Genomic DNA, 13,232 nt, shown 5'->3' with positions numbered 1-13,232 from the left:
TAATCAGACTTTCTTTTTACAAGATATTAAAGATGAGAAAGGCCTTGGAGATGATCAAATCCAATCCCTTTATTTTCTAAAGAAACTGAGGCTTGGAATAATTGACCTGACAGATAGAAACTGATGGAAAATTTTAGTTCTGTTACTTGCTTGCTGTGAGACCATTTTGAAAATAGACATCATATCCTGTTTTAATTACCCTAGACTTCAGAAATAACCATTCCAAGATAAACCTATCTGTATCTGGGGGAATAAAAAATCCTTTTCAAAATAATGCAAGTGCTGGCATTAAGCTAGTCAAAGATAAAGACTGTTATTACCAACAAATATTTATTGCATGCATTCTGTCTGCTGCTGAATTAGGCAGCATGGGCTAGAAAAATATTTTGAAGCCAGTCAAGTGGTAATTTCTATAACCTTTTAGCTCTAAAATGTAATTTAGGGTGTTACTCAACCTCTCTGGACCTCAGTTTCCTCCTCCGTAAAATATGAATGAAGTATATTTTTAGAATTATGGTAAGGATAGAAAGAGACAATCTATGGAAAACAACCTACCATAAAGGACACTCAATGGATACTAGTTCTCTTCTGTGGCTAAGGGTTAACAAACAAAAATATGCCTCTTCCTTTGCAGGCACATTTGGCACTGTCTTTGGGTTAACTTTCTCTGTTCTGCTGGGATATCTGATAGAGTTGGGATGTCAGCTGTTACTAGGTAACATTGTTTATAATGAAAGTGACCCCTAACTGGGGAATTGTATCCAACTAAAAGGAGGTACAAAGGAATGACGTGTATCCCATACTGGTGACTCGTATAATGGGAGATACATGGCCTTTTCAGGGACCCTGGAGGCTAAACTAGGAAGTGTTCCAGAAAATATTGGTTCCTAGTTGGAATGTGGAGCTCCTGTGCTTGTCTGGGCTAGTTTTCTTTCCTCACACCTAAGGAGAGCTCCAAAAGCATAGCCCTTAACCAGAGATGTTGACTTCTGTAAGGATCCTTCTTACTAAAAAGAAAAGGCTGACGCTGTTCTGTTGGCGTGCTGTGTGTTTCGTGGCTTATATCCTTTCAAGAGCCATGCCTACTCCATAGCAGTCATGCAAGTCTGTTTTCTTGAGCCCAAAAAGACCCCAGGTTGGGCACTGCATTTTCCTAAAGACACTAAAGGGGATGCAAAGAAGAATCAGACTTGGAATGCAGCTAATGGTTTCTAATCTATTGGTGAAATGGTGGCATGCACATGATTTAACTATATGACAAGCCAGAGAGTGGTATTTGAGAAATAAAACAAACTAAAAAAGGTCATAGGAACAGAAATAGGAAAGAAATGGCTTTTGGCTTAAGGAAATAGATAATTTGTCTTTCAGGGATAGCATTCAAGCCTAGGTAGGAATGGCACAGTTACAAGGCAGAGCATTTCAAGTAGAGGTTGCACTGGGCAGAGTCAAGGCCAATGGACAGAAACTGGGGGAGATTGAGTTTGGGGAGGAGTCATGATAGATAGGTGGCAGAGCATGGAGGACCAAGATGACCATTTTATTATGTAAATAATAAGAAACTGTTAGTCTCTAAACAGTGGCATACAATTACCCAGAGAGAAAGAAGATACCAATAAATCATGACAGGAGAAAAGTAGTGGAAGTTTCCTTTCTTCCCCCCACCCTGATATGGAGTTTTGCTCTTATGCCCAGGCTGGAGTGAAGTGGTGCAGTCTGGTCTCACTGCAACCTCCGCCTCCCATGTTCAAGCAATTCTCCTGCCTCAGCCTCCGGAGTAGCTAGGATTACAGGCATCCACCAACACACCTGGCTAATTTTTTGTATTTTTAGTAGAGACTGGGTTTCGCCATGTTGACCAGGCTGGTATCAAACTCTTGACCTCAGGCAATCCACCTGCCTCGGCCTCCCAAAGTGCTAGGATTACAGGCATGAACCACCACTTCCAGCCAGAAGCTTCTTAATAAGGTAGGAGAAAGACCTCCTGCTGGTATAAGAGGGTCAAATATGGCTTGAAGAAAGCAGAATACTGAGACCAGCAAGAATAGGTATTGAACTAGCCAACTGGCTATAAATAAAAGAGATCAAGTGGAAGTGTGATGTTATAAAGTTGCAGTGAAACCCATGGTCTCAGTCACAACGCTTTCTAAAAGCAGTTGCTTTTAAAAGCATTTTTAACCTGTAAATACACTGTATATCACCACTCATTCATATATAATATGTTTCCCAGATGAGTAACAAAAATTGTTATATATAACAAATATTTCCCCAAAGAGCTTTCAGCCCCACTTCATGTAATGTAGCCCACATTCTATTGGCATTTTGTGAATGCATCTTCCAACCCAGTAAATTAATTTTAAAACCTGGGTGTTAAATTCTATCTGAAAATCGGTGTTCTGCAGTAATGGTTACCAGCTGCAAGTGGAGAAAGCAGAAGTCAGATTTACTCAGAACCAAGGAGTGACATGGTAGTCACTGGAAAGTCAAAGAAGGAAGCAACTGTGGGGTGTCAGCAAGAACACAAGTGAAGCATCTGATGGTGGGCAGGGAGGCAAATAAAGTAAGAAGTAGGCCTAAGAATTAAGCGGCACTAAAACATTAATAAGAAATTTATATTTGGAGTTATGGAAATCTTGGTTCAAATCCCAACTCTCTCCAGCTCTGAGCTGGACAAGATTAAGTTGTTGTGAAGATGCAATGAGATCGTTTTAAAGAGCTTAGAGCAGTCCCTGGCAAATAGGAAACGTTTATTCATTTAATGCTAGCTGCTTGATGGTGGTAATAAGAGTAGGCTCAGTTGACAGAAGACAATAGGAAAAGTAACACATAAAGATGTCACCAGAAGACAAAGCTCTGGATTTAAGATTTGGAAGTTGGAAAAACTCTTGGAAGCTTAGCAAAATTGTATATAACCAGGCCCATATGAAATGGAGTGCTGTTGCAAGTTACTGTGCTGAGGAAGTTGAGGCTCTAAGACCAAAATGTTGGCAAATGGCTTGGATTTGGAATAATGAAGAAGGGAGGCCAAGAGCCAATCCTAAAGTAATGACAGGAAGTTGGTGGGTGTCCCAGAGAGAGGTCACTTCTGGTAAGGAGCACAGAGAGAGAATGGAGGCAGAGGAGTCCTGTAAACTAAAATCCAGTGATTTGGGAATAAAACGAGCCTCCCAGTTTGTTTGAATAAAGTACTTGAATCCGAACCAACATTTTCTTGCTCCCAATGCATATATCAGGATAAAACATTTTGACACATCGTAAAATGCATATAATTCACAGATACAATACTTTACACAAGAATGTAACACATCATATTGTTCAGATACTCATATGCCTAGTGCTAGGCATTCAAAAATATTTGTTGAATAAATGAAAACTCCCAGCTCTGCCACCTACTTGACCACAAAAAAAAATTGTGTCGTCAGTAAAATGGATATGGTGATACGCACCTCGTGGAGTGAGATAATATACATGAAGTACCTGGAACATATTAAGCATTTGATAAATAATAGCTGTTATTGTTGTTTTAAGTATGTGTCAAACATTGTTGTAAATGCTTTATAAGAATTTAAAATTTATACCACAGAAAACATTTTCTATGTCCTGTGAGAAATATGTATGTTTTGTATTTTAAAGAGAAGAATGTGTTTAAATAACCAGTCAAGTGTCTGATACACATCATCTTGACTGTATATTAGATTAATTCATCTATAATTAATATGTTAGTCATTTCCAAGACCAATGTAGTTGTCTACCACTTCCTAGCACACCTGGGCTGCACAAATATGTGGGTCTGATATAATGTCAGAAATGCAGGAAGCTATATGAGATTCCAGCCCTCTATTTTTCCAAGTGTAAAAGAACTTATGAATCAAGAGCCGAATAAAAAACATAGTACTCTTTCTGATACTCTGTCAACAAATTTGCAACCATGTCAGGCATGTTATATGATTATGAATTGCTCAATGCTATTATGAAAAGTATTTTCAACAAGTGAAACTTCTGGAGTTCTCTGCACTTCTGGGATCAAACCTCAGTGCCTTGTCCTAACGTCCCATTAGGACAGAAGTGCCCTTCCTGAGAGTGTGGCAGCATAATGACATTCTAGCACCTGGACCGATTACACTGCTCTCCCTGAAGTAGTGGATTCTTTCATCAGCAGGAGAGAGAAGGGTGAATTGTATAAAGTGGAGCCTGACAGTGTGTATTTTATTCTTTAAAATAAAAAAATTAAGAACATAAAAATCTGTTTTCCTTTATCTCTTCTTTTCAGAATGGGGCAATGGTATCACCAGGGTTTGGAAACTCAGAACTAGATCAAATCTCAACTCTTATCTTTTCATGGCTGATGCTGAGAATGTTTGGCTTTAGGGACTTGCATTTTATCTTCTGTCAAATAGGGAGAGTGCTACCTTTTCGGCTAAAATTAAAGTAATACGAACACATTTGAAAATATTAGGGATGATCAACTATTAATTTCCCCTCTTCTCTTTCATTCTACTCTGGTTTTTTTTAGAAAAGCAGAAGTTGAAACAGTGTTACTAGCTAAGTCCACAGCAGGATAAACTGATGTTGTAAATTTTGTGGGCTCAGAAAACTGAGCCCACAAAATTTGGCAAGGATGCTAAATTTCATCTTTTTGTAGCAAATCTTAGTCAAGATTAATAAGACAAATAGAGGATCATGCACAGTTTAATCTCATAAAACTCAGATGTTGACATTTTCAAATTGTTATCATGAAACTCAGGAGAACCATAATTATAATCACCAATAATGACTTCACTTGGGATGTTCAGGTGGAAACAAAACACTGTTGAGGGCACAACAGGTGATCCAAAGACTTCTAGAATGGTCATGACCTAAGATTCCTGCAGATTGAGGCACACTGTGTAATATGGTTGTATTTACCATAGAACTGGATGAGTGCTAAGTTGTAAGGTCAGGTTGTGCCTTTGTTAATCAGAAACACTACATTGCCATCCCCATTTCCATGCTTTGTGTGTTTCTAAATACAAGGGTCAGGTTTACATATGTTAGTCCCAAACAAGGTGAAAACATAATTAGCAGCAAAATAGAAAATTTTAATAAAACCCACAAAATATAAGAGAGCCAATGATTCTTAACAAATAAGAAATGGTTTGCTGGAAATCTCTTGTTATTCCTTAAGTACAGGAATATGCAAGCTAATAATGAAATTTCTTCTTTTGATGAAAACTGTAAAGGTTTACATTTCATATTGGAGATCACTGAATTGACATGATTAACTCTTCTTTTTTTTTTTTTTTTGAGACGGAGTCTTGCTCTGTCACCCAGGCTGGAATGCGGTGGCAAGCTCCGCCTCCCCAGTTCACACCATTCTCCTGCCTCAGCCTCCTGAGTAGCTGGGACTACAGGCGCCCGCCACCACACCCGGCTAATTGTTTGTATTTTTTAGTAAGGACGGGGTTTCACCGTGTTAGCCAGAATGGTCTCTATCTCCTGACCTCGTGATCCGCCTGCCTCAGCCTCCCAAAGTGCTGGGATTACAGGCGTGAGGCACCGCACCCGGACAACTCTTCTTTTTATGTAGATAATAGATCTAAAGTTTTTGAAATCCTGTATAAACAAGCTTCCTTTTACCAGGCAGTAGCTATAATTTTCTTCCCTTTATTGCAATATCAATATTTGCAGTTTTCCTATTTTTCTTTTTTTTAAAAGTATCCTTAAAGACAGAAGACATTTTAGTAAGTAATCATGGAGGCATCTCCCACTCAAGACTAAGTTTGAATTAATGATTTTTTTTTTTTATACCTTAGGTCCTCACAAACAATGTGCTGAGCTTCATCTATGTCAAGAATTAAAGGATTTTCATTTGCTAGGCCTTTTCAGGTTATGTATCTTTAGGTTAAGAAGGAGGTTCAAGGATACAAAATGCTAAAGCTATGGCTCAGGTGGCATTTATCCACATGGGGATGCATGCTCCTTCTAAAGAAAACAAAAATTGACAAGTACAAAATCATGTAATCTATTAAGAATATTCAATGACTATGTTTTCTTGAGATAAATAAAACTGCTTTTTGCAGTGTGGGAACTCCTCAAAGAGCTAACATTTGACCCAGCAATCCCATTGCTGGGTATATACCCAAAGAAATATAAATTGTTCTACACTAAAGACACATGGTAGGTGTATGTTCAACAGCAAAGACATGGAATCAATCTAAATGTCCATCAGTGGCAGACTGGATAAAGAAAATATACATCATGGAATACTACGCAACCATTAAAAAGAACGAGATCATGTCCTTTGAAGGAACATGGATGTCTTTGAAGCCACTAGGTTTCACTCAATATATCTAGATATGGATATATGTTCAATCTGATATCAGTGTCTCTTATTAAATCTTGTTCATTATTTCTTAAATAGTTCCTCTTCACCATCATCTCTTTGCTGCTATTTCTAATTATTTTTCACTTATCTCAGGGTGTTTATTACACCTGTGAGGGAAAAGCAAGAAATGGTGTTGTCCGGATTGCTATACTGAAATGACTCTGCCTCCATGAAGTCCTTTCTTACTTCAGTCCTAAAACCATGGGACCTAGGCTTTGCGCTTCCTGGCAATGCCCGGTTCCCTAGAAATAAAAATGGGTACCTGGGAAACAATTAAGGAAGAGTGAAAACCTAGAGAAATAAGGATAACAAGACACTGAGGCACCCTTCCTGCTGCTGTAGCAGTTGAGCAGCCATTGTAAATAAGTAGTTTCTCCTATGTGCAGAGATATGGCTCAAACCAAGGTGGAATTCCCTGTGTCAAATGAATACATGGTTGTCATTGACCAAAGTACAGGTGGTACTTGGTGTATTTTTTAATAGAAAATGATATGCTCTGGATATGAAAAGTATTTTGTACAAGAATAAAATTTTAATCCTTATAGGCCTAGATAGTTTTTTTCTAAGTAGTTTTTAAAACAAAAATATACAATTTAAAATTTATTTTGTTCCAAATTTTAAGATAATCTTTCATTTCATACCCGCTCATTGCTAGTTGTACCAACTGTATTCCCTTGCTAGTATTTTTTTTTTTATTGTTAGAAACTCAACTTTTATTCTGAGTTAATCCTCTAGATAAAGTCTTAAGTCTGCCAAACTACTATTCCCCCCACCTTTTCTTTCCCCAACCATCAAGCTCATTCTAGGAAGTATGTCACTCTACCAAAAATGATTGAGTTGTGTTGGGCCTGGAGAAAAAGTCAGGCAAAAGGAGCCTTTCTTGTGGCTGCTGATAGTTAAGTTCATCCACCACCACACTTGGAGCTCGACTGGAGTCACCATGGGGCTTCGTCTGTCTTTGTGGCCCCACAGTGCTCACAAGTTCCACTTCAGCTGTGCCAATAGGTGGTAGCAGATTATTTCGACTCAGGGGCATTGGTGAGGGAGAGGAGAGCGAGTTGGCTGCCGCTGGGACTTGGGCTCCTCTGAGGATTTCTTCCCCAAGTCTTGGTATTCCAGCACGTGAATGGCTTGTGCTGATCGGATGAAGGATTCGTGGCAATGGATTGCATCTCTTGGTGGACTGCACTGTGTATGACAGAGATGATGTACTAAAAACTCCACAGCTCGATTTGGCCAATTTCGAGTTGAAAGGATGGTACTGGACCCAGGCCTCATAAGTAGCTTGTCATCAAGATCTAGGAGCTTGTCCATTAGGGAGAGATTTCTTGGCTGTAGATGCATCCCATGAACCAAGAGACCATTAACATTTGGCTGATGACTACTTGCTTGACAGAGACTCATTGGATTTGAGGTAACGGACAGCACCTTAGACTGTGGCCCTCGTGGTAACACCAAAGGATGTGGCTCACTCAGCACACAGAAACTTTCTGAATCAGGTCTGGTAACTGCAACATTACTCTCATCATGGTAGGCAAATCCTTCCCAGTGACTACATGTCAACTGCTCCATACAGCTCACAACCTTGCTCCATACATTGTCAAACACATAAACAAGGACATCTTCTTTCATGCAGTAAAATGGAGCAATGGGAGGATACCCTAATTTCTGTTTCTCTGCAGCTGCTTCTGATTTCTTCCCATGAAATCCCTCTTCCACATCGGTGTGATCGAATGCTAGGTATTCCTCAATTATTCCTTCGGAGATGATTATAGAGTCTTCCTCGTCTCTTTCCATAGAAGAAAAGCTGGAGGATTTGGCAATAGAAGATGCTTTATGAGCATACGAAGATGAAAAATGTAACTTCTTTCCCCTTATACCAAATATAGTAGAATCTCTTTCTTGAGACAAGGTTGTTTCATATGAAGCTGAAACAGCAGAAGGGGATCTGGGATACAATCTATAACCTTCACTTGGAGTGATTATCTGCCTACCTAGAATCCTGAGGTGAGGAAAGCTAGCTGTCCACTGTTGGCGCTCTTCTTGTAGACTGTTGGTGCTCTTCTTGTAGACTGTTGGTATGCACACTCAACTTCTGCTCATACAAGAGTTCATCAATGGCTGTGAACATTGCCTAGGCTTTTTCAGTGGCATTTTGATCGAGTTCACCATATTCCCAGGAGAAGTCTGAGTTGCCTTCAGTAGATATCCCTGTGCCTGTATAACTTGGAAAAGCAGACAGTGAATTCCCAGCATCCGCTGATTTAAAAGGTGATTCACTTGTGATGTCGGACTCGCTTTGGGAACTTATGTCTTTCTCATGACTGTCACTGGTGGGGGAAATTTCCTCCAGCTTCTCGGGAGGGAGATGATGGTTAAGAGCATGTTTTGTTATTCCTTTCAGCTCCAAGCTCTGTGGCATTGCCTTCCCGAGTGTATCTGGAGATCCCCCTTCTCCTCCTCCTCCTCCTCCCCCTCCTCCTCCTCCTTTTCCTCCTCCTCCTCCTCCTCAGCCTCGGCCCCTGGCGGGCACGCCAGGTTGGGGGCCTCCGGGCCTGGCCCTCCCGCTGGCTCCGGCCCGGCCCCCTCCCACCACCTACTGGCCCCATCTCGCCCCGTCGTCGCCTAGACTCCGAGCCGCCACCTCCCCAGGGTCCCCACCTCTCCAGTCCTCCGACCTCCCTGCTTTCTTCCCTTGCTAGTATTTCTAATAGCATGCCCTAATTAACTCATTTTATCTTTTGTTATAAATCAATTACAATTAAAATAGAGTTTGATAAATCTCAGTGGAGTATTGTTTAATGTTAAAAACATTTTTTCTCAAGAGATCAAGTGTGATTAACTTCAGTAAGAGGCTAAAAGTTCAAATTATTCTCAGTAGAGAGAAATAGTCGCAGTTACATTCCTTACAGAATATTTTTTTCCATTTCTAAATGCAGAATGTCAAATCTGCAGTAGTTTAATTTATTCCAAAGCAAATTTAAGTTTTTTCTCAAGTAACATGCATGAATGTGAGGACTGATCCAAAGGGGCCCCACAGAGGCTGCCAGTGGATTATGATCCCCGAAGCAGAAGCTCCTGAAAGAGATAGGAACGTTGAATTTTTGCAGCTGCCACTTCGCCTTTTTGGTCCGATTTTCACTTGCCACAGTGCTTTTGAGAGTGATCACTGTTGCATGTATTGGTCATTGCTTCCTTTTTATTGCCTAATAGTATACTATTGCTGGTATGTATTTACCATTAATTTTTCATTCACTGATTAATGGATATCTGGTATGTTTCCAGATTTGGTAAGTATAAAATCTGCCAGACCATTCAAATATATTTAGCTATATGGACATGTGCATTCATTCTCCCAGGAGTGGAATTGCTAATCATGTGTTTAATTTTTTTTTTTTTTTTTTTTTTGAGATAGAGTCTCCTTTTGTCCCCAGGCTGGAGTACAGTGGCGCGATCTCGGCTCACTGCAACCTCAGCCTCCTGGGTTCAAGTGATTCTCCTGCCGAATAGCTGGGATTACAGGCACATGCCACCAAGCCCGCAAATTTTTGTATTTTTAGTAGAGACAGGGTTTCACCATGTTGGTCAGGCTGGTCTTGAACTCCTGACCTTGTGATCCGTCTGCCTTGGCCTCCCAAAGTGCTGGGATTACAGACATGAGCCACCATGCCCGGCATGTTTAACTTTTTAAGGAACTGCCTTTTTCATCAGCAATGGTGGTGGAAAAGGCAGTATCCAAGAAAATTGCATTACAATGATAATACAAATAAAACATTTATGAGAGTGTCATTGTTTAGCTCCTTGCCAACACTTAGTATATATTGTCAGAGTTTTTGTTGTTGTTTTAATCATTCCAATATATGTGTAATGGTAGTTTAGCATGGATTTAATCTGTTTTTTGATTACTAATAATAATCTTGAGCAACTTTTCATGTGCATATGTGCTATCCCTGTCTCTTCTTTGGTATAGACAAAACATCAGTAAAGTTTCAGTTCAAATCTTTTGTCCAATTTTCATTAGGGATTTTGTTTTCCATTTATTGAGTTTAAAGAGCTTTTTAAATATACACAGAATATGTCTTTTAGCAGATATGTATTTGCAAATATATTTTCCCCAGCCTGTGATTTGCCTTTCCATTTTCATAGCAGTGTACTTTGAAGAGCAAAAGGTCTGAACTTAATAAACTATAATTTGTCAATTTTGTTCTTTCATTATTCATGCATTTGGTGTTGTATTTAAGAATCTTTGCCTAGTGAATTACAAAGATTTTCTTCCATATTTTCTAGGATAGGTTTTATAGTTTGAGGTTTTACATTTAGGGATAAATTTATTTTGAGCTGATTTTTGTGTATGGTGTGGGGTATCAGTCAATGTTTATATATTTACACATGATATACAATTTCTAGCACCTTTCTTTTTTTATTATTATTATACTTTAAGTTTTAGGGTACATGTGCACAATGTGCAGGTTAGTTACATATGTATACATGTGCCATGCTGGTGTGCTGCACCCATTAACTCATCATTTAGCATTAGGTATATCTCCTAATGCTATCCCTCCCCCCTACCCCCACCCCACAACACTCCCCAGAGTGTGATGTTCCCCCTTCTTGTGTCCATGTGTTCTCATTGTTCAATTCCCACCTATGAGTGAGAATATGCAGTGTTTGGTTTTTTGTTCTTGCGATAGTTTACTGAGAATGATGATTTCCAATTTCATCCATGTCCCTACAAAGAACAAGAACTCATGCTTTTTTATGGCTGCACAGTATTCCATGGTGTATATGTGCCACATTTTCTTAATCCAGTCTATCATTGATGGACATTTGGGTTGGTTCCAAGTCTTTGCTATTGTGAATAGTGCCGCAATAAACATACGTGTGCATGTGTCTTTATAGCAGCATGATTTATAGTCCTTTGGGTATATACCCAGTAATGGGATGGCTGGGTCAAATGGTATTTCTAGTTCTAGATCCCTGAGGAATCACCACACTGACTTCCGACTGGCTGGCCATATGTAGAAAGCTGAAACTGGATCCCTTCCTTACACCTTATACTAAAATTAATTCAAGATGGATTAAAGACTTAAACGTTAGACCTAAAACCATAAAAACCCTAGAAGAAAACCTAGGCATTACCATTCAGGACATAGGCATGGGCAAGGACTTCATGTCCAAAACACCAAAAGCAACGGCAACAAAAGCCAAAATTGACAAATGGGATCTAATTAAACTAAAGAGCTTCTGCACAGCAAAAGAAGCTACCATCAGAGTGAACAGGCAACCTACAAAATGGGAGAAAATTTTCGCAACCTACTCATCTGACAAAGGGCTAATATCCAGAATCTACAATGAACTCAAACAAATTTACAAGAAAAAAACAAACAACCCCATCAAAAAGTGGGTGAAGGACATGAACAGACACTTCTCAAAAGTCATTTATGTAGCCAAAAAACACATGAAAAAATGCTCACCATCACTGGCTATCAGAGAAATGCAAATCAAAACCACAATGAGATACCATCTCACACCAGTCAGAATGGCAATCATTAAAAAGTGAGGAAACAACAGGTGCTGGAGAGGATGTGGAGAAATAGGAACACTTTTACACTGTTGGTGGGACTGTAAACTACTTCAACCGTTGTGGAACTTGCATTTTTTTAAATAGGCCCTATGAGATTTATATGCTTTAAAGAGGTTCTGTTTTGATGTGTTTCAGGATTTGTTTCAAGATTTAGTGCTTCTCTTAGCAGTTCTTCTAGTGGTGTCTTGGTAATGGTGAATTCTCTCAGCATTTGTTTGTCGAGAAAGACTGTATCTTACCTTCATATATGATGCTTAGTTTCACTGGATACAAATTCTCGGCTGGTAATCGTTTTGTTTAAGGAGGCTGAAGATAGGGCCCCAATTCCTTCTAGCTTGTAGGGTTTCTACTGAGAAATCTGCTGTTAACCTGATAGGATTTCCTCTATAGGTTACCTGGTGCTTTTTTCTCACAGCTCTTTGGATTCTTTCCTTCATCTTAACTTGAAATGGTTTTCTTTTAATCTACCTAATCTTTTCAGTTGTACTTACTAACATATTATCCATTCTCCCCTTTCAACCCTTTTTCTGCCTTCTTTTGGATTAATATAGTAATTTTTACTTTATTCTTCTTCCTCTACTGCCTTTTCTCTAGTGGTTGTCCTAAGATTTACCATATGTGACTTTAATATAATCGTTTACCTTCAAATAACTTTACGAGAATCAAACCACAATATTCTTCTAATTTCTCATTTTTTGTCCTATTTTTGTTATGAATTTTATTTTACATACAATAAAATGATATCAATTTTTAGACAGTCAACTAACTCAAACTGTTTATTGGGATATGATTGTAGATTTAGATACAGTTGTAAGAAATAATAAAGATCATGTGTGTGTACACATTACAGTTTCTCCCATTGGTAGCATATTGCAAAGGTACAGTAGAAAATTTTAACCAGAATATCAACCTTGATACAGTCAAAAGACCTCCATCACCACACTGATCCCTCGTGTTGCCTTTTTGTAGCTACAACCACTTATATTCCTGCACCAAATCCCTCCATAACCCCTGACAATCACTAATCTGTTTTCCATGTCTATCATTTTATTATTTCAAGAATGTTATATAAATGGAGCAATATATGTAACTAGGTGGGATTGGCTTTCTCCCTTCAGAATAATTCTCTGAAGATTCATTCAGATTGTCACATTCATTAGTAGTTTGTTCCTTTTGATTGTTGAGTCGTATTCTGTGGTATAGATGTACAACAGTTCATTTAACATTTGCCAATTGAAGGAAACCTTGGTTGCTCAGTTTTGGGCTATTACAAATAAAACTTTCATA

The 13,232-nt window shown here is 38.9% G+C and overlaps 1 pseudogene; it reads right to left on the bottom strand.

The window, feature by feature from the left end:
• Nucleotides 1-7,175: 7,175 nt before the first annotated feature.
• LOC101153468 (primary cilium assembly protein FAM149B1-like) lies at nucleotides 7,176-8,593 on the bottom strand (annotated as a pseudogene).
• Between the last annotated feature and the right edge of the window lie 4,639 nt (nucleotides 8,594-13,232).

Source organism: Gorilla gorilla, chromosome 16 (assembly GCF_029281585.2).
Source record: "Gorilla gorilla gorilla isolate KB3781 chromosome 16, NHGRI_mGorGor1-v2.1_pri, whole genome shotgun sequence".
NCBI classification, from domain to species: Eukaryota; Metazoa; Chordata; class Mammalia; order Primates; family Hominidae; genus Gorilla; species Gorilla gorilla.
Note: the sequence above shows the minus strand (reverse complement) of the source record. Positions and strands in the feature narration are given on the sequence as shown.